The 22,459-nt window shown below is 34.8% G+C and overlaps 1 long non-coding RNA gene across 5 annotated transcripts; it reads right to left on the reverse strand.

The window, feature by feature from the left end:
- Nucleotides 1-165: 165 nt before the first annotated feature.
- Nucleotides 166-5,461, reverse strand: LOC115031544. Of its 5 annotated transcripts, none has more exons than XR_003837206.1 (6): nucleotides 5,375-5,461; nucleotides 3,267-3,382; nucleotides 2,986-3,011; nucleotides 2,416-2,689; nucleotides 2,173-2,319; nucleotides 166-204 (listed from the first exon to the last, which is right to left on the reverse strand). It is a non-coding gene; the product is annotated as an uncharacterized LOC115031544 (long non-coding RNA). The 5 variants fall into 5 exon arrangements; XR_003837205.1 differs by having other exon boundaries at nucleotides 2,416-2,692; XR_003837207.1 differs by having other exon boundaries at nucleotides 2,416-2,494; nucleotides 2,651-3,011.
- Nucleotides 5,462-22,459: the final 16,998 nt, after the last annotated feature.

A 22,459-nucleotide genomic window follows, 5' to 3' on the forward strand; every position in this document is an offset into this window, starting at 1 on the left:
TCATAATGTCCTCATTCTTAATAGCTGAATCTTATTCCATTGTGTAAATCAACCACATTTTCTGTATCCATTCTTCCCTTGTGAGACATCTGGATTGTTTCTAGCTTCTGGCTATCACCAATAAGGCTGCTATGAACATAGTGAAGCACGTACCCCTGTGGCATGGTGGGTGTCTTTTGGGAACAGCTTGGTCTTCAGGTAGATCTGTTTTCAATTAAAATTAAAAATACAGAAGAAAAATCCTTCAAAAAGTATTTTTGAAACAAAGACAACAAAGAGGAACCAGAGTACACATGGGCACAACGTGCATGGGAATCACAAATGTAACAGGGTCCCAGACCTTGGAAAGCCTTGAAAGTTTAGCCCAGCTGACTTAGTACACTTCAGTGGTGGCAGTACCATTTAGAGTGTAAAACTCAGCACATAGACAGTGCCACCTCCCAAATCTAAAAAAAAAAAAAAAATCTATTCTTAACCCAGCAACATAATTGTTCTGGAAAACTCTCTAAATGTACTGACCTTGCTTTTTTTTCTCCTGTAGTTCTGCTTCTGACTAACTGTTCTTCAAACCTGAAATATCTCAACCCAAAACAAGCTTGATCTTTTTCAAAGCTCATCCTGAAAAGATTTCAGTGCTGCACTAAGATCCTGAACATCCAGTGTATTTGCTGGTCAGCTAATAAAGATTTTCTTTTGACTGAAATCCATCTCCAAGCAACATTTTCTGGTAAATACCCCACAACAACAAATATTCATTTCAGATTTTAAAATGAGTTAATATGTTACACTACACTTAAAGAGTATGATAAAAAAATTAAGTGATTATCTCACAAAGGCAGAGGAAATCTATCACAAATCCAAACCCAATTTATAATAAAACACTCAGCAAATTAGGGAGAGAAGAAAGTCATATACACATTTTATCTTCAAAAGCTCAATTTTCAGATTAAAAATAACCAGATGTGCACTCCCTTCATATTTCTATCAAACATTTGTTCCAAGCATACTGTGAGTTGTATTTAGTGAGAAAATAACATGAGGGATACTATATTTATAAAGTTCAAGGATAAATAAATCATAATCTACCTATATAAAATGACATATCCTTGTGGATATAACAGCCACCAGAAACCTACCAAATTCCTTTAAAATATGAAAATATTTTGACAATGTTGCAATTGATGTAAGTTAAATAAATGTTTGGCTACATTTCTATCAAAAGACATCCCAAATATTAACTCAAAAAATAAACATAGCAAAGGAAAATATGCTAGGCTTAGAGGTGTGCCTGTGGTCACAGCTCAATGGAAACTAAGTATGAATCATTACATGAGGTTAAGAGTTGGAGACCTGCCTGGGCAGGACTGAGAACAGTCTATTTCTCTATATAAAGACTGTTTAATTCAAGTTTAAAATGCATAGACCTTTGGTAAGGAAAGATTCTTAAATTAGATCAGGACATACTTTTTTCTGGTTGTCTTTTCTTGAAGAGACACAAAGTAAGTTCTGTTTGGCACAAATAGGATATGGATGGCAGCCCAGAAATGGAAAAAGTCCCATTTAGTCCAGGCTGATGAATGAACAGAAGTGTGGAATATCCAGGTAGATTCTAATGACTAAAAGTTGCATCTTAAAAAGTGTGACTAGTGGGATACTTTAGGTTTATATTATTAATTATTGAAAATCATGTGTGGTATTGATATATGCACATGAGTGACAGAGCCAATTGACTTGTGTTGTGGGAACTAAGGTCATTGTGTGTTCTTACTCTCAAGCCCCTCTCTCTAGTGCCTGTTTTTTTTAGATCATCTATAAGACAATTTCTGAAACTATATATTAGGAGAAGTGAGGTACATGCCACCATTTAAACCACTTTTGAGGGGAAGAAAAAAGGAGAATGGTCACTGAATCATGAGCAGGTTGCCTAAGGCAGTGTTTGGAATGATGAATAAAACTTTGCTTGTACTTATAAAGATTCCAGGAGACTGCACTAAGTAGGCATTTAGAATAGGTTGGTTATTGGGTAAAACAAAACATTTAATTCCATCATTATCTATAAAATGTGATACTTTTGTATACTGCTATATTGATTTTTATTAATTTATATGTAATGACTACTTCTATCTTCAGTTTTCATCTTTTATGGGAGATATGAAGAAAGGTTCTAGGTACCTTATCCAAGTAATCCATTCTTAATCAGATTCTTATTGTTTCATCACAACCATGGGCCGATGGTGTTACACATCTTCAGTCCTAGCACTTGGGAGACAAGCAGGCAGATCAAGGAGTTTGAAGTCAGCCTGTTCTTCAGAGCCAGTTCTAGGACAGCCAGGGACACACAGAGAAATTATCTCAAAAAATACCAAGACAAAAACAAAAATGGGGAAAGCACAGAGGTATGTGCTTATAACTCACACCATTGGAAAGTCAAGACAGCCATGTCACTGGAGCTCCATTGCCAATTTAGTCTGCAAAATCTGTGAATATCGAGTTCCTGTGAGAGAATCTCTGTTTTAAACAACAAGAAAAAAAAAAAAACACAACAATAACAACAAAGCCAAGGTGACTCTATCTAGTGATATGGTTTAAGTTAACTGCTGCTCTTCTAAAGGACTTGGATTCTATTGCCAGCATTCACATAGTAACTCACAACCAAAAATGACTCCACTTCTCAGCGATCCAATGTCATCTTCTGGCCATAGCAGGTACCAGGAATAGAGGTGTTGCACAGAAAAAAAATATAGACAAAATAACTATATGTACAAAACAATTGAATTTTAAAGAAAAACATGGAAGCTGTCTCTTGAAAAACAACATGATCAATTCATCTATGGTTTCCAATGGTCATAAATGTATAAACACATGTTGCACATGCATTTGCACATGTGTTGCACATACAATGAAAACACACATACACACACATGAACATGCACAAAAAAGTACAATCCAAAAGAAGAAAATTGAAATAAAGATGGCATACTTTACCATTCTTACTAAATGTTGTAGTAAATCTTCCCATCAAGAGCAATCAGTGAGCAAAAATAAATATTAGGTACGCTTATTTCTTATGTATCTTTTCCCTATCACAATTAGGATAAACTGCATTTATTTGGAAAGAACATAATCTTTTGTATGAGAAAAAAATAGTTTGGAGCTGAAAGATAGCTCAACAGCCAGAGGAATCACTGGAGCTTGGGAATTACAGGCAATATTTGAGAATATATATATATATATATATATATATATATATATATATATATATTTACCTGTTAGGTGAACTTATGTGTGGCTTCTGCAGAAATACCTGACAGAATGGCCCATACTTGCTAGCTGTAGCTCTTCATATCTTCCTCTGTAGTAATTCAATTCTGTCATATTCTGCCTGTGATAGATTATAAGTTGGAACAAAATATTAACATCTAAATTAGTAGCAATATAACTTCTAGCTGTCCAACATAAGCTTATTATAATTTTGGCTTTTTCATGTGAAAGGAAAATATATCTCAATCAAAGGAATAAAGAATGACCCTGGAATACATTATATAGATATATTTTCTAGCATATATTAAATATTGCAACTAAAAATTAAAAGAAAAATGTCTTAATAAAAGTAAGATTTTAATACACACTTCTCCACAGTAGCTATAGGAATATCTTATTGGTATATCAAAATTTCTCAATACGTTCCATTCTTACCAATTACACATCTCAATAGCCATGAAATGTACTTTATTATACAAGAGGCATATAACTAAATGAAAGGATGAGATTGAAAAATCAAAACCTCATTTATGTAACACTGGGAAAAAAGTGATGTGAAGGAGCATGTGTAGGAACTAATAAAATCATTAATAACTACAAAGTCACTTGGGTCATGGGAAGGTTTCATAGGTGAGATGCAGATAATTTTTATAATTCACTAAAATATTTTTACAGTTTTGTCTTGAAATTTTATAATATAATGATTAATCCTACATTCTGCATAAATTAAACAGTAGGTTGGGTTTCCCTAAGGAGTAATTTGAACAAAATAGCATAACTCTTTTTTGAATATATGTAAAAACCCTGATTTCTGAAAGTAGTGGGGAAAGGGATATGACCCAGGTAGCTTAAAAATAACTGGACATTCCATCCTCAAATAAAAAGAGAATTATCTGAGAATACTGCTAATTATTAGAAATATTACTTCCTCTGTATGAGCTTCTGGTTTTGTAACCACTCTGCATATAATATTTGTGTTGATTTCTCAAATCAACGAAGTCAAATTTCTCACTGATAAAGATGTTATGTATAATTAAATAAAATGAGGTAGACTATTCATGTTCTACAAACTCAAAGAAAAGATCTAATTAAGTACAATTAAGGCATGTACATAAGGACAGTCATAAAATTGAACAAAAATGTAAAAAGAACACCTGTGTTCTGGTATCCCCCTTCTCTTAACCTGTCCCACCCCAATAGCCCCATTTCCTGGTTTCTGCCAGAACTCTAAGCCAAACACACAAATCTAAAAAGTCAAGGCTAAAACCCACATATAAGAAAGATTGTGTGCTGTTTGACTCTCAGCCTGACCACTGATGGCTACTAGGTAAATGAATGCAAGTTTTCTTCAGGGTTGTGGTTAGGGGTAGCTTGCATGGCTCAAGAATGTACATCAAGGAACACTAACTAGATTCAGTATTTTATTTGGGGGCAAGAGGAGAATTGAGAAGGGCACAGTGGGGGCAGGGAGGAGCTTGGAGAGTTTGGGGATGAACATAATCTAAATACATTTTATACACAAATTAACTCCTCAAGGAATAATTTAATTTAAATAACATATTTTAGAAACCAAAGTAAATAAATATAATCTAGTTTTTATAGGAATACTATTAGTTTGATAATTTTCATAAAAGGAATATGCAAAAATAATGAGATACACACCAAATCTCCAACACATTTTTGCTTTTGGACATGCACAAATGTATCTTTGAAAATGGCCAGATATTTATACTTTAGCAATGATTAAATAAAAATATACAAATATATGGCAATTCCCTTTGTTAGCTAAAATTCCTTATGAATAATTGACCAATAAAAACCATATTTAACTTCAGGATTACTTGATAAGGAATGTAAGGGGACATATGAAAGAAAATAAAACGTAAAATTACACGTTATGATTTGAGGTATAAGGTAAAAATCACGAAGTCGTTTTGAGTACATTACATAGTACAAAGCAAGATGCAGAGACACCAGACAATCTGTACCTATGCTAAGAATGCAGGGAAGACTCCCACAACACAGAGACTTTCCACTTATGCTTTTATATCGAATCCCTCTGCAAACACTGGACGCCCATCACCCATCGCAGTCCAGCGACCTCAAACCTTACCTCTGAAAAGGCTTTCATCCGGTGAAGTGGTTGGCCTTGTCTGTGTTGGACCCTCCATTTCATTCTCTGCGCAGCTGCAGACCCTGCCCATCCGCAGCTTCCCAGCAGGCTGTTCGTGGCCTCCATCTAGTGGACACTAGGTGGCAATGTGAACTGTCATTCTGAACTTCTGATTTAGAAAAATGTATCTAAGCCTGAAAAAAAATAGTAAAAAAAAAAAAAAAAAACAAAAAAAAAAAAAAAACAAAAAAAAAACAAAAAAAACCAAAAACCTAACATGAACTTATTTGCCTGGTAGGATCGAGTCCTCGTAAATGGCAAAAGGGAAATAAATGTAGACAGAAGAAAGGTAGACGAAGAGACGAAGCCTATTAGCCTGAGTGCCCAGCAGTTGTTTCCATGCAACTTGCACCCTTCCTAAATCCAGCCTTTGAGGAAATAACCCAGAAAAGAGCCTTCTGGGCTTTTCTCAAAACCAGGCATCTTGGTTTAAGAGAGCATAATAGGGAATAAATGTAATGATAAATAAATTACAAAATTCTTCAGTACAACAAGCAATTCTTCTGGGAGATACATCCCCATCTCCTCCTTACCTGCATCCTCTCACCTGTCCAGTATCCTACGTATGGCTCCCTGCTATGTTGCAAATTCAGCGGATTCTTGTTATCTCCTAGTCTGTTGCCATATATACAGTTGTTCCTCACCCCATATCCTTGCCTGACCAACTTGTCCTCCATCTTCAGCGCAAACTTTCTTTCTATAAGTAATGTATCCTTTCCATCCTATCTAGTTCTAATACTGTTCTTTTGGTTCCCCGGCAGCTCTCCCTAAGCACCAGCTATTATTCAAGTTTTATGCATCCCTTAAAAAATTAAATACCACGGAAAATGGAAAATGTGTTTATGGGTGTGTCCCTGCAAGTCCCATGTAGGTAGTGGGAAGAAGGAACACAGATTGTCTTTTATACTTAAGTTACACAAGAATTAATGTCTCAACCTTCTGACATATATTCTATCTGCATTACAATAAAAACAAACCTTTGATTTGAGGATTTGAAGATGGTGACTTCTTAGTTCTTGTTTCTCAATTCAAGACAGAGCCCCCAGATCCGCACTTTAATTGTTGCCTCTAGCCACCCTTTATCCACCCTTGGCAAACAGCTGGACAACATTGGTTCTCTCATCTGTATAAGAAATGGTTAATTTGACTCTCTTAGGTCACTATCAAACATTCAAGTTTATTAGCCTGTCTTTCTAGACAAATATTTTCAAATCTTTAGTAGTTACCATGTTTTCCCAATATCACACTGTATTTTTTTTAATGGATAACATTTTAGCCTGGTAGCTAAAACATGCTATGACCTTCACTGTGTGCTCATGAATAAACAGGTCCTCACATTTCTATTATATTCTGCTCATTCGCTTCTATCAAATCTTGCACATGATCTATCCATAAAAAGAGTACAGATCGCATGGAGGTTGGTAGAAGTTGGGAAAAATCTGAATAGCACCTCCCTTGCCCCAGTGTCACTTGCTTTGACTATAAAATCACGAATTTTTAACACGTACCTATAATTTCAACCCTTGGAAGGCAGAGACAGAGAGAAGGATCCAGAGATTTTTCTGGATAGCAAATCTCAAATAATGTATATGCTCATCTCCCAGTGAAAGACTCTGTCTTACAAACCAGAAGGTGTACAGGAGTTTGATTCCATCCTTTACAGCATTGCTACATACTGAAACTTTGCATAACAGTAATGAAGTACATAAATGCAAGCAATGTCTCTGCCTATACTCATATTTATATTCTATAATTACAAACCTTACAACAGATTTATCTGTATTTTTCTTTACTAAATAATTTAAAACAGATTCCAGGTATCTTGAAATTATATCACTTTGTTGTTACATAGTTTAGCATTCATCTCCAAAACAAGTATTTCCTCACACAGCACAAAGCTAACTTATATCCTACAGCTGAACAACTTTTATCTAATATCAGTAACTTTGTTGCTTTCTTTTACTTGATTTGGGATTTAAAGGACACCACACATTGCATTTTCAGTGTATCTGAAGCTTCTGCAAACGTACTTTGAAAGGCAGAAATTCATGTATCTGAGGATGCCCTGAATTCCAATCCTCCTTACACCATCTTCTGAATTCTCGAAGTTTAACACCGTGTACAACTTATATTAAGGCTCTGATATCATTTTCTTAGGTTTGTTTTTAAGATTCTACATTATACATTATTTCCTATTTCCCAATTCTCTTTATTGTTTTCATACCATTTAGTTCTTATAGAAATAGTATCTCTTCCAAAATAATTTATTGGTCTATGGAGACAGCTCAGTTGCTAAAATACTTGCCATACCAGCATAAGGAATTGACTTCAATCTCCAGATCCTATGCAAAAACCCAGGTGCTATGGCACACACCTGTAATACTAGGAGAAGCATGGCAGGGACAGAGAGAATTGAGAATAGCTGAATTTTGAGTTCTAGATTCAATGAGAATCCCTACCTCAAAACATAAAATAAATGGATTGAGAAAGTCATCTGGCATGGAAGTCTGTCCCCAACACAGCCATATACTCATGCATATGTGTCTGCAAAAACAGTTGAAAGTACATATGAACACATGCATACATAAAAATGCTCTATACATTGATTTAAACCTAAGGATGAATAATACTTTTTAGACATTTATATAAGAAGGATTTTAAAGAATGTATGATCTCTAGGAATGGATTTTACCATACTATCTATAAATCTACTTAGCTTTTAAGTGCTTGACTTCAACATGTCAGTTATAAAAGCATGGTTAGCAGAAAAAAAAAAAGAAAAAAGAAAAAAAAAACTCAGCCACACTGGAGGTCACATAGTGAAGCAATGTGTCATTGCTCTCTCACTAGTTTCTGTTATAAAGAACAGATGAACAGAAAGGTTTCCTGTGGAATCAGATGGAAATGAACACATAAACCCACAACCAGACATTATATGAAAACGGAAGTCTAAACCAGGGATCTCCATTGGATTACATTCCCTCAGTGCAAAGGAATTCCCACTGAAGATGAAGAAGAAAGATTATAGAATGCATCCCACTGGATCAACTAAGCCAGGTCCATATTGACTCACAGAGACAGATGCCTGCATGAGTTTGCACCAGGTCCCCTATATACTTGTTGTAGCTGTTAGTTTTGTGTTTTGTGTGCAGGGTGTGTTCCTGATTTTTTTGTCTGTTCTTGGGACTCTTGCTCGAGTTGGGTTATTTTGTCCTGTTTCTGTGTAAGAGCTTTTTCTTTGTCTTGCTGTTTCAGGTTCAAGTTTTGTTGTCTTTTGGATGCCTGCTCTTTTTGGATGGGAGATAGAAGTGGAGTAAAATAAGAGTTGGTGGGAGGTGAGGTTGGAGGTATGAGGAGTGAAGAGAGGGAAAATTATGGAAAAGAAAAATAAAATCACACTTGAAAAATGAACGAAACTTAGATGACATGTGAGCCATGTTCAAAAGGCTTTTTTGCATGATCTTTCATCAACTTGAAGTTCACTTAGTTGAAACTACTGACGTCTTCTATGGTCCTCTGAATAAGCCCTTATATGTACATGTTTTGATGGTATGAAGCAAAAATGTATATCCTCAAGTCTGTCTAATGGCATTACTTTTTTAACACATCTTCCAAGGATAGATATGAAGATGAATTACACATAAACAGATTTAATTACATCACATTCCATCATATTTTTCTTTGCCTTAAATCACATTTCTTCTCAGTCCTAGAAATACCTGCAATGGTCTTCTCTGATGAATCATATTTGAAATGTAATCTCCTACCAACATACATGAGCTATGAAACAAGTAAAATATCTTTGACAAAAATCACTTCATGACTGACCTACAAGGCAAGCAGCAAAGTGAGACTCATGTAGCAACATCACAGGAGGAAGTTTTATTTAAGCAATATATTTTGTCAACTGTTTTCATACCACAGATGGTAACTGTCCTAGTTTGCTCCCTGTCATTGTGATAAACACGATGATGAAAAGCAAGTTGGGGAGGAAAGGGTTTATTTAATCTCACAACTCACAGTCAGGAAAGTCAGGTCAGGAGTTCAAGGTAAGAACCTGGACATAGGAATTGAAGCAGAGAGCAATAGTACTTACTGACTTAACCTTCCATGTCTTCTTCAGATAGCTTTCTTATACAACCAAGGACTACTTCCATTAATCAATGAACTGGAAAAAAAGAATGAAAAAAAAAACTCAGAGGCATTCCTATGGGCCAAATTTCTGGCAATTCTGTAATTAACAATCTTTCCTCTCAAATAACTCTAGTCTGTGTCAAGCTAATGAAAAGCTAACCAGCACAGTAATGTTCAAATATCTAAGACTCTAGGGGTAGGAGATATGGATCAGTGTTTAAAGTGCTTGATTTCTATGCAAGCAGTAGGGTCAGAGTTCAGATACTCAGCACCCCCATAAAAATGATGGCTTGCCTCATTCCTCTAACCCCAATGCTGAGGACAATGCAACCCAAGGGGACCTCAAGGGCTCCCAGGGGAGCCATTCTATGCAATAACAACAAGCTCTGGGTTCAGCAAAAAAAAAAAAAATCAAAAAGACTAAGTAGCCACTTTTAAAAGGCACTCCAATATCAAACTCTTGCTTCTACTTAAGTCTACACAGGTGAGCATATAAATACATACATGTACACAATTATGCATACACCTCACACAGAAAGGGAAGAAAGGCATGGAGGAAGGGAGGGAGGGAGAGAGTAGGAAGGGAGAGGGAGGAGCAGGAAAAGAGAGGAAGAGAGGATGGAAGAAAGACATATAATGATGAGGCAGCAGGAAGGAGGGAGAAGAAAAGGGGGAGAGAAAAATAGAAAGAAAGAAATGAAAAGGAGGAAGTGAAGGCAATGGTAAGAGGGGAAAAAGAAAAGAGGTAGGAGAGGGAAAAAGAAAATCTAAAATGATAGAACAAATGAGTTTCACAGAAGTCAGATCATTGAGGTGTGTGTAAATGCCTTAATTCACACATAGAAATCCTTTTCATATGAATGAAAGTCTTATCTGTCATTGTGGAACATTACAAATAATTATAATAAAAAATGAAAGTCTTATCTGTCATTGTGGAACATTACAAATAATTATAATAAAAAGTATGTTATCTATACAAAAAGTTGAAAGTGATACAATCATTTTAAGTAATATATCTAAAATTTTCCTTTCCCTGCATGTAGCATATAACTCCCATAAAAACGTTTAAATAACTTGCGACCCAGGCTGGCCTTAAGATAAGAGACTATATATCCATATATACATATATATATGGATAAAGTATATGAATCAATAGTTGGTAATACTGTATATCAAAATATAAAAAAAATGAGGGGGAAGGGAGGGATGGAGGAGAGAGAGAGAGAGAGAGAGAGAGAGAGAGAGAGAGAGAGAGAGAGATCTATGAGAATCACTTTGCCTCAAATTCTTACTTCAAACAGTGAGACAGCGTTCAGCCTGGCTATGTAAAGGATCATGCTGGGATTCTAAATTAAGTTGATTCTGATGAGAGTCTGGAGAACATTCTGGGCTTAAATATCCCAGTGCCACATTCTAGAAAAGAGATCACTCCTCAGTGTGAGGATTCTGAAGATTCCGAAAGGTTGTTTCATTAGTCTGAGCCAAGAACACAGCTGAATCTGAGGGAAGAATCACTTAGAAGTATTAAAGATGTTTCACACTTACACCTGCCTAAAGTAATATTTCTCATTCTCTTCAGCTACACTTCAAGACTCAAAGAACATTGAAAGAGGTAAAAGAGGTATCTTGCAATTGCAATAAAATGTTCTTATACCAAATGCAATTTCATTAATTAATAGTAATAGAATTTTTGCATACAAAACAATGCAATTAATTCATGTTATGGTCTACAATTAGGCTCAAATTTATTGAAACATAATAATGGGCATCACTCAATAAAGTAAAATTAACATTTCTTCTTTCTCAATAAATACCCACAACACAGGTAAAAACATTTAAGTGAGACACATCGTAAGAAGGAAATGTTCCATTGTAGCTGCCTTAGACATAAAATAGAAGCTAAAAGTTAAATGGCAACAACACAGAGACTGTTTTTTCATAACCTCACACTACCCTGGAAATGATTTTACAAATTCCAGTGCAAAACACTATTTTTTGTTTTCTTATTTTTTGTTTGTTTTGTTTTGTTTTGTTTTGTTTTGTTTTGTTTTGTTTTGTTTTGTTTTCCAGCCTCTGTCTCTGACCCTGTTGCCAGCTCATCAACTAAATTCCAATATAGATGCAGCTTAGTCATGAAAGTGGTCAGGAACCTCAGTGAAGTTGAAGATTTGTTTGTGTTGAAAAAACTTAAAGAAATGCAGTGCATGGGGTTACCTGATAATTAAACTTTTAGAAAGAAATGTCTAAAAAATAATGAAACCTTGCATATAGGAACCATGTATTTTACAAGACAGAGAGTAAAATAACCAGAATGAAAACAGCATCTCTAACTGAGATGTGGGACATTTTCAAGCTCATATGTGAGTGCAACTAGAGCCAAACTAGCTAAAATAGAAACCTATATATTCAAAAGCACTAACTTCCAAGCACAAGGGATATGAAGATATCTATACAGTAATACATTGTACCCAAGTTGCCCCAAATGGCAATCAAAAAGTAAGAAAAGAACAAGCATGTCATTACATTGGAGATAAAGTAGGGTAACATATTTCACATCCAGTGAAATAGAAGCATGTTTGAGGTACAATATGATTATCCAAATGCTGCAATAAGATGAAGCTTGCAAGCATTGTACAAATGTTAAAATAAATTTTAAGTCCTATTTTGTGCACATATGAACTATAATGATTTGTCACTACTTAACCTTTGGAATAAGAAATGTGAAACTGAAGAACTTAAGAGAAAGAAATCGATCTCTACAAAAAGGAATTTAGAAACATCTCTAACTACTTGAGTAAATATAGAAAGTCATTTCATATTACTTAAATACATTTAGCAAACCATTTATTGCCTAGACAAAGTGATGACAGGACTATGAGACTATCAACAGAAGTAAATACGTGACTTATCACAAATATCAGGAAAGAAGAAAAGGAATTATTCCTCTAACATGGTAGACTATCACTTGAAAATAGAATGTGATCAGTTAAATATGCATATATAAACCCTAAATAATTATTAGAAATAAAATTATACCTGTATAACCCAAAAGAATATATTTTAATTCTTGAAGATTATATCATTCCTTAATAATGCTGATAAAGAAGAGAAACAGAAACAGGTAGAATGACTATTAAAGTAGAGATGGTCTATTAAACACAAAAACTCAAAAAGAAAATCTGTCAATCAGACAATAAAGGAATCTGAGAAAAAAAATCAAATCAAAGAACCCAATTTTAAAAATGGGTACAGATCTAAACAGAATTTTCGGTATGGGAATCTCAAATGGCTGATAGACACTTAAAGACATGTTTAACATATTTAGCCATCAGAGAAATGCAAAACAAAATGACTTTGAGATTCCATCTTACACCTCTCAAAATGGCTAAAATCAAAAATACAAGTGAGTATTCATGATGGCAAGGATGTGGAGCAAGGGGAACATTCCTCCACTGCTGGTAGAAGTCTATATTTGTACAGCCACTTTGAAGTAAATATGGCAGTTTCTCAGAATATTCAGAAGAGTTCTACCTCAAGACCCAGCTATACCACTGTTGGGCATATTCCCAAAGGATGCTTCATCCTACAAGGACATTTCCTCAAGTATGTTCATAGCAACTTTATTCATTTAATACCCAGAACTTGGAAATAACCTAGACATTCCTCAAGAGAAGATTTAAATAAAATATGATACATTTACACAATGTAGTACAATTCAGCTGATTAAAACAATGACATCATGACATTGCAGGCAAATAGATGGATGTAACTTTAACTTTTTTTCAAATCCTAATTTTAATGGTGGCTCTTAAATTCTTTAACCTTCCTTAGAACCCACCACCCACCAGAGGTAGTGGGGGGAAAAAGGATACCGGGGAAGTGAACCTGTTTACAAAGGTTCTTTGGAGCAATTCCTGTCTGTGTTTTCTGGAAATCACACAGTTCAGTTCACAGGTTAGCAGACAGTGGCAGCTTGATACACTCTCAAATGCTTCCTGGAAACACCAGCAGTCCAGTTCAGGAGAGTCAGATTAGCAACAGGGGTGACACAAGTTAGCAAAGACAGCCTGGCCTCAGCCTAGGCTCTAGTCAGCAGGTGTGACCAACAAGAACACCAGAAGTTCTCAGCTGTGCCTCTCTCAGGGAGACCCACAAGTATTTCACTGCTAGCTGTACTAGCAAGCAGGCACTGTCTCCATCACTCTGTTGAGTCCTATTTGTACCCTCTAAATACCACATGTCCTCCACATGCTTTGTCTCAGCACATGCATCCAATCAGCCACAAACTATGGTACATCACCAGAAGATTTTTGGTCCGTTTCTCTCTAAGGCCTCCTGACAAATGCAGCTCAACTATCCAATGTAAGGCAGACAAATACATGCATATCATATATCATTAGCAAAAAAATTTTCATCATGTGTCCTTTCATGTGTTTGCTTTAGAAGCACATCCTCTCTCCTGTGTCTGCTTCATCGAAACATTCCTTCATGAATAGGCCTTGGCCTTTCACACCTGTGTCTACTTTAATGAAATTTTCTTTAACGTGTTTGCTTCAGCAAAATACTATCCAACTGACTTTCCAAAGAACCCTTAAGTTTCCACTTCAGATGGAACTAGAACAGATCCTGAGTGAGGTAACCCAGACACAGAAAGAAACACATGGTATTTTTTGGGACCTAAGTAAAATGTTAAGGCTTAGGTGATTGTTACCTAGATAGCCTGCCATTACAAAGAAACTTTCTCATATGTGTCTGTTGTTAGTAGGATACTTTCTAATGCCAAGGTTGATACATATTCTGTTATGTTCTGTGTCCTTGGGAACCAATAATAAGAGAAATCAATAAAACTGTTTTGTATAGTTACCCACAGTGTTTGGGCCCAAACCAACCACCCAACATCCATTCCTGCATCTATGTCTAAGCTTTTAGGGAATTTGGATTTATATTCTGCCCCTGTAATGTACCCCAGCATAAGAGATATACCTACACCAATATAAGAAACTATTTGCAATAAGACTTCCATTTTGAGTAGTGGTCAAGTAAAGTTTATGTTCCTAAGAACTCCCTAGGAACTGACTTTATTCTTGGCAAAAAGAGACATGTACATGGAACTGATATCCTAGTTGGCAAGTTAAGACATGAAAGTTTGTCAAGTCCCATTTTGGTAAAAACGTTGGTACATGTGTATTAGACAAGACAAGCCCCCTGCCACTCCAACTAATGGAAACAGGATAAGTGTGCAACAAAAACATGTTCCTAAGGAAATCCCCTATCCTTAAATCCTGACTGGGGAAATTATGTGTCACAGATGTTTGTGGATTTTGGGACTTAAAAACCCTGTAGAATCTTAATGTCATGATTCAGTTGACAAATCTTGACCATGACCCTGTTCAAATAGTTCTATGGGGTATGCTCAATAAACTATCTCTGTGTGATTGAGATCAGTGTTTATGTGGCTTTTGAGGCCATTTCTGGACCCCAACAGTGTGTACACACTTATAAATTGATATTAACCATAAAATAAAGGATAAGCTTGCCACAATCCACAGACCCAGAGAGGCCAAGCAACAAGGGAGGGGGTTTGGGTGGGGGTGAGAGCACAAGGGACCTCCTTGGGAAGGAGAAGTAACATAGATTTTGTGGGTGGAATGTAGCCAAGTGGAGTTGGGAACAGGAGGGATCTGGTGGGAGGAGGGAGAAAATATTAAAAGAAAGGATTGGAATTGGGGGCACTTGAAAGAATGAGATAGATACCTAGTACAATAGAAACTCCAAAGAGTCCCAGAGTAATCCTGGCAAAAATTCATAGTAATGTGGGACACTGAGCTTGAATTGTCCATTTTCTGTAACCAGGTGAGACCTCAAGTATAGGGATTGCGACACCAACACAGTCACAAAACCTAGAATATTCCTGGCTACAGAGAGTTCATCATCAAAGAGACAAGAGAGACTTAAGCCAAAAACTGATGTGACCAGATGCAGAGTCCCACAGCCAAACATTAGGCAGAACTCAAGAAGTCCAGACAAGGAGGAGGAGGAAGGATGGGGGTAACTGATGGGTCAGGGAAACCCCCAGAAAATGGCGCATAGAATCAACTTACCAGGACTCATGTAGACTCACAGAGATCAGGGAGCCTGTGTGGGTCTGACCTAGGTTCTCTGTATGTTATAGTTTAGTAGCTTAGTGTTACTGTGAGATTCCTAACAGTGAGAGCAGGAGCCATTTCTGACTCTATTAAGTGCTTACAGGACCCTTCTCTTCCTACAAAGTTGCCTAGTCCAGCTTTGATGTGATATATGCTCTTGCTTTTATTGTGGCTTGTTATGCCACATTTGATTCTTGTCCCTGGAAGACTTGCTCTTTTCTGAGGGGCAGCAGAGAAAAAGAGAGTGGATCTGGAGGAGAGGGGAGGTTGGATGAAGAGACTAGTGGTGGGCTGAAAACTTCAATCATATATAATGCATGAGAGAAGAATAAAAAAGAAAAAAAGAAAATCATACTTATGTGAAAGCTTCATAAGAAAGATTGAAATAACTGAGATTGGGATTTTAAAAATATATGGATAAACATTCCACTAAAATGTGAAAAAAGAAAATAAAAGAATCTGTAGATGTATATGCAATATGAATGTGTAAATTGTGTAAACACAAGAACACATACACATGCCTTTTAGGATTAAAAGATATTACTGATATAAATTAAAATGAAAGATAAGTTTATATAAGATAATACTATATACTTCTTTATAGAAATATATATTCCTTTGTAATAGGACCTGGAAGACGAAACTATCTAGGACCACACAATGATTCTTTAAATGCACAAACTAAAATCTAATAGAATCTGAGGTGAACTGAAAGTTTTCATTGGAAATTCCAATATAATATTGAAATACATAGTGAAAAGGAGAAAAACTACTAATAATGTAGAATGTTAAAATTATACTATTTACTATTTGAATCTAATTGTCACCTACAACATTTTATGCTTCTTCTAGTACATCTTTCAATTAAACATGGAACATTTGATAAGGTGGACCATCTCTTTGAAGAAAACATCAACCTAAGTAAATCTAACACATGGAAGGAAGGAAGGAAGGAAGGAAGGAAGGAAGGAAGGAAGGAAGGAAGGGAGAATAAATGAAAACTAGTACCATTTGTTTAGAATAATATCTGTCAGCAAATAGTCTCAGGCTGAAATACAAAATAGTAGTGACCTTACACCTAAATCCCTACATAACTAAACAAGAGTAACTGCTACTGCTTCCGAGTCAGAAGTGGTTTCTTAATAGCAAAACTGACCATTTCACATTCCACCAAATTTGAAAGAAAGTGTAGGTAGAGAAAATATGCAGAAGAGAAGAATAAGAAGAAATATACAAAGAACTAGGAATTATGACAGTAGAAAACCAGGAAGGAGTGGGTGGGAGGTGTGAAGCTCAAAAAATGTATTTCAGATAATAAGAATGTTGAAAAAAATCAAGGAAACTATGAAAATTGATGCTTTAACTTAGCTAGGTAACACACAGCACATGAGGTGCTCATACTTCTGTGGGAATATATTGAACCGAAATGGAAACTGAAACAGAAAACCATAGAAAAGAATCTTTAAATTACATTTATAAGATGATGACAAAGTCGACACAGAATAATTCCTCAGTAATTTAACTTAGAGCTCATATAGCATGCCTGTTACATCTACTGAAATTCTTACAACTGGAAAGACCTCAAACAGTGTTGCAAATATGTAATGGCTCAGAATCTCTGGCAAACAATGGTCATTTGTTATGAAATGAAGTTTATTCCTTCCAGATATCGCAGCAATCTCATTCTTGGTCACTTATCCTAATTAGAAAATGAAAATTATGTGCACGTACAAGTACTCATGGTAATTTTACATTTACTGTTTCCAAACTGCAAATAATCTTAATTTTTTAATGGGCAAAGAAAACGAAAAGGATTCTAGTACTCTAGTACTCAGTAATAATGAATAATAGATTTTTGAAACAATACATGGGCTTCAATGAATTAGTCAGAGTAAGAAAGTCTCACAAGTCCATATAGGTAGAATAGTGGGTGAAGAAATCCCTTGATACTAAGCTAGAAGACCTAAGTTTGGTTTCCCAGAACCCAGGTAAAACCTCACCTGTATCTGAGCACTCATATAGCTATATGGCAGGCATGCACAAGGTAATTCTTTGAAGCTTATATAAGCAGTACTGAAGAAAAGCAGTCTTCATTCTAAAGAAGATGGAAGGCAAGAACAAACACCCAAGGTTGTCCTCCAAATCACTCATGTGCATTCCATACTCACAAACAGCACCACACATACAAACATGCCATATGAACATGCATATGCACACACAGTCTAAAAGATTACCTTCTGTATCATTTCATGTATAATGTTTTAAAATCTAAAAACAAAACAGATTTATAGAGAATAAATCTTTGATGGTCAGGAGAGTTAAAAAATGATAGTAATAAAGTCATGTTGCCGAAAAGGGCTTGGCACATATACATGTGATACAAATATGCCCATGTGATACAATTTTATAGTTCATTTAAATTGTTGAAAGAAAACGGTATATAGTTTGGTTAATTTTCACTCATCAATACCAATTCTTCGTGTGGAGCACACTATCCTACAATTACACAAAATGATCTTGTTGGGAGAATACCTACACAAAGCACCAGAACTGTTTATGGTTTCTAAAGTGAGCCTCCATTAAGAAGAGCTTCTGACTGTGTTGCTAAGCAAAGTTCCAGGAACCAACACATTTCTTATGACAGGGAAACTTCTCATAATCTCTAATATAATGACTGATAAGTATGCAACATAGTCTCTCACTGAGAACTTGGGACATCAGATGAAGTCTCTCAAAGTAAACCAGGCAACCCTCAAACTCAATATCTTCCTACCTATAGCTGCGAGCTGCCATGCCAATCTTGTCAGAATTTGATCAAAAAGTTTTTATTGAATCATGTATACTAGAGCAAGTAATTGTTAGCATATGTGATTCAATAACAGATGATTCTAATCCTCTGTGCCAAACTCAAAAGTTAATTGAGACATGCCTAAATAACACAGATGTATTTAAAAACTTGGTCATCCCTAAAGGTGTATAATATAAAAGATTATATATAATATATAACCTTTATAATTTGTGTGTGTGTGTGTGTGTGTGTGTGTGTGTGTGTGTGAAGCCTTTAATGAAAAATACACCACAAACTTTAAGGAGAGTGGGTTGGAGTATATAGAAGAGTTTGGGAGAAAAAGCAAGAGAAGAGTGTTGTAATTATATTATAATCTCAAAAAGAAATACATAGTAAAAGAAAACTTGAGGAACCCCTGCAATCTATGCAATCTAACAAGACCTATGGTGCACACCTCCTGCTTCTGACATCTCACCTTCCAAAGTAAAAGGAATAAGATATCCTTTTTCCTCAGAATAATGTCTATATTTTGATTATGATGGAAAAGACTCCAAGAGGAACAAATTGCAATTAAAAAAAAAACTGAAATAAGGGTTTAAACTTTCTTGACAATAAGAATTCTAAAAACAAACAGGGAAACAAGAAAACCCTAACAGATTAGCTTCTTTTACATGTCAACACTCACACCACCACCTCCTTTTCAATCCTGGAATGTTTCTATCAGTGTTTTCCTCATACAGAAGTTTTTATTTCTCTGTTGTTACTTTCTGTCCTTACCTCTCTGGCTTACTACACATTTCCAGTGAATCTTCTAGTCAGCCACCTGCAAACATATATTACCAAATAAATTAGACAAGCATAGTTAAAAGCACTATAAAGTACTTAAATTGTTGCTAACGTAAAATGACTGAATAATATGCTTTGTAAATTACATATGGATACTTAGGATATGAAAATTTATTCTTTTGCCATATACAAATAGTTTAAGATACTATTAAAGTAAAAATTAATACTGATTTTGTTCACATGTGCTCATATGTAGTAAGATTTGAGGAGTATCTATCTGTTGACCTAGAAATTAGATTCTAAATTAAGCTCTACACAATAATATGTTTGTAGTGCAAATAAATGTACAGGTATTTCAGTATGGAATCTGCAAATTGAAGCAAAAATAGACACAAACTAAACCAAATAAAATGAAAATACAACAAATATATGCTAATCAAATAATGATGTAATTTGGTAACAATATCCCTGCATGTTTGTAAAGTATATTTCTAACTATTATAAAAATCTATTGCTTGTTAGTAAAGAACTCTAGGATAACAGCAAAGGAAGAATAAGCTTTTTGCAAAGCAATGGAAAAGATGGTAAAATAATATAGTCTTTTTGTCATCACTTAATTTTCTTGAGCCTTTCAAGTTATTTGCCTAGTGCACCATTAGTGCTTCTAACTGAGAACTTGGTACACCTCACACATTTGGCTTTTGAATAAGAAAATTTTACCCAATTGAGAGGGGAACTCATAATGTATGACTGTGCTATGGCACACTATATCTACCTGAAATTAACTTGATGATCCTTGTATACATCTTTTGTAACTTAAAACATCAATAGTAATACATACACTTACTCTGCAAACATAGGTTGAAAAGACACAGGTGATTACAAAATTCAGGATTTAATGATCAGACTGTGACCTTTCGTTTTATATTATTTTCTATATAAAATTTGAATTCTATTATTTTTTTCAAAAATGCTAAAACCTACATAGTGAAATGATTACCTGTATATATTTCTGAATACTTTAAACATAATTCCAGGGCTGTAGATGGACACAAACCCAAACTACCATAAAAGATTTTGATTTCAATATTTTTCTGATTCTTTTTTGTCTTTTTCATTCATTTATTTCTTTAAATTCAGAATGATAAAAATCGGAGTAGCAACTAACTGTTTACAATGTAAAGAAAAGGAAATCAGTGGTGACTTCTTTGGTATAACTAAGATAGTCTTGCTGTTAAGCAAAGCAAAAAAAAAAAAAAAGAAAAGAATTAAGAACTGTAAATTTTTTTAAAGTATGCTGACCAACAGAAGAAAGAAGAGCAGATACTACTAATATATGTACTTTATGTACTTGTGCATGAATATAAACTTGATAAATAATGAAATATATATTTTTTCCCTAAGGGGAGAAAAAAGTTTATCTTCTGTATGTTGTGAAGGAATGCAGGGGTAAGAATCTGTCGAAAGTTTCAGGTTCAGCCACAGACTGAAGAAAAACTCCTAGAGAACCGGAAGCTAAAACCCCTGTGTGTAGATTTCTAGGCTGTTGCAGAGACCAGAAAATGCTGAGCACCTGGCTGCCTAGCTGATGCAGAGGAGACAGATTAAGATTGACCCTTGCGAGATGCCTTCCCTGTACTGTGAACACGTGACTTTCCCACCATTCCCTGCTACTAAGCCTGCTAGGGTCTGGACACTTACCAGCTCACAAGCATTAATGACCAGCCTGGTGCACTGGTTCTAAGCAGTCCCCAGGGGCCACTGAGGAGGCCAGATGAGGAGTTCAGGAAGGATTTGCTACACAGTCACTAAATTCACCCCAAATTAACTGAAAACCATCTGTGGAACACAAAGCACAATGAAGTTTTTATCCTTAAGGAAACATTAAGTTTTCACACTTCCTACATATTTTTTTTTGTTTTCTTTCGTTTCGTTTTGTTTTGTTTTGTCTTACAAATAGTTCTTGAATTTTCTAAAATTGAAATGTTAAGAAAATAGACTACACAGGTCATAAGAACTTTTACAACGTTTCTAGAATCAAAAAAATATATACATCAATAATGGTATAATGTTAAAATAAAAATTGTATATTTATTTCCCAAATATTTACTTCCACTTAGTTTTACCTTATTATGCTTAACCATTAGATTCTTTTAAAATTCTAACCATTAAGTTCTAGTAAACTAATAGTTTAATAGAAAAATATGTAAAAACGTTCTAGCAAAAATATGCAAATGTTATTTTTACCTTAAAACATATTTTAGACACTTCACATTTAATTATTTCTAGGTTCTTACCAATTTTATTATTAGTGAAGTTTAAAGGAAGTATGAAATTTACAAAAATACTTATAGTAATCAAGTATTGATGAATTAAGAGGCACTTAACTTTAGGATTACAAAATACAGAAATAACACGTGTATATGTATAATTAATACTTAGGGAGTAAAATAAGAAAATGGAAAAACAAAGCAAAAACAAACAAAAACCTCCAAGATCTCACATCTTGGAGGCAACTCCCATTCCTAATGTTCACTGAATTTACTTTCTACAAAATTAAAGAAAGGTAGCAATGAAATTCATACTTAGTAATTTAGAGATGTGGGTATTTTCAAATATTTGTAAAATAATATCGACTTCCTACCTCTTTATCATACATTATATATATACATAATTAATACTGTATGTTTTAAGTTAAAATAGCATTTGTATATTTTTGAGAAGTTAATTGGTTGCATGAAACCAGAAATATTTACAATTTATTAAATTACTGGTAAGTAATTGATAGTGTAAAACTAAAAACAGTTAACCGTTTGGAAAATATTTATATCATTGTAGTCTTATATACATGTTGACACAATAATCTCATATTACTAATGTATGCTTTTTAAAATGTTAAAACAATTTACCAAAGAGAAAACTAAATAAGGAGCAGGAATAGTAGGCATTTAATGTTAAATAAATATATTAGACGAGCTGTGCTAGCTTTTGCAAGGAGAGTTGCTAATGTTGAAGCCTAAACACTGCATTTAATATCATCATTTAATATAGAATTAATGCCATAATGTTCTTTTAGGGAATCAACAATTTTATTACTAGTGAAGCTTACAAGAATGCAGTTTAAAATAATACTTCTTGCTGTATTTTCTGTGAAACAGAAAAACAATAAAT

This window comes from Mus caroli, chromosome 7 (genome assembly GCF_900094665.2).
Source record: "Mus caroli chromosome 7, CAROLI_EIJ_v1.1, whole genome shotgun sequence".
NCBI classification, from domain to species: domain Eukaryota; kingdom Metazoa; phylum Chordata; class Mammalia; order Rodentia; family Muridae; genus Mus; species Mus caroli.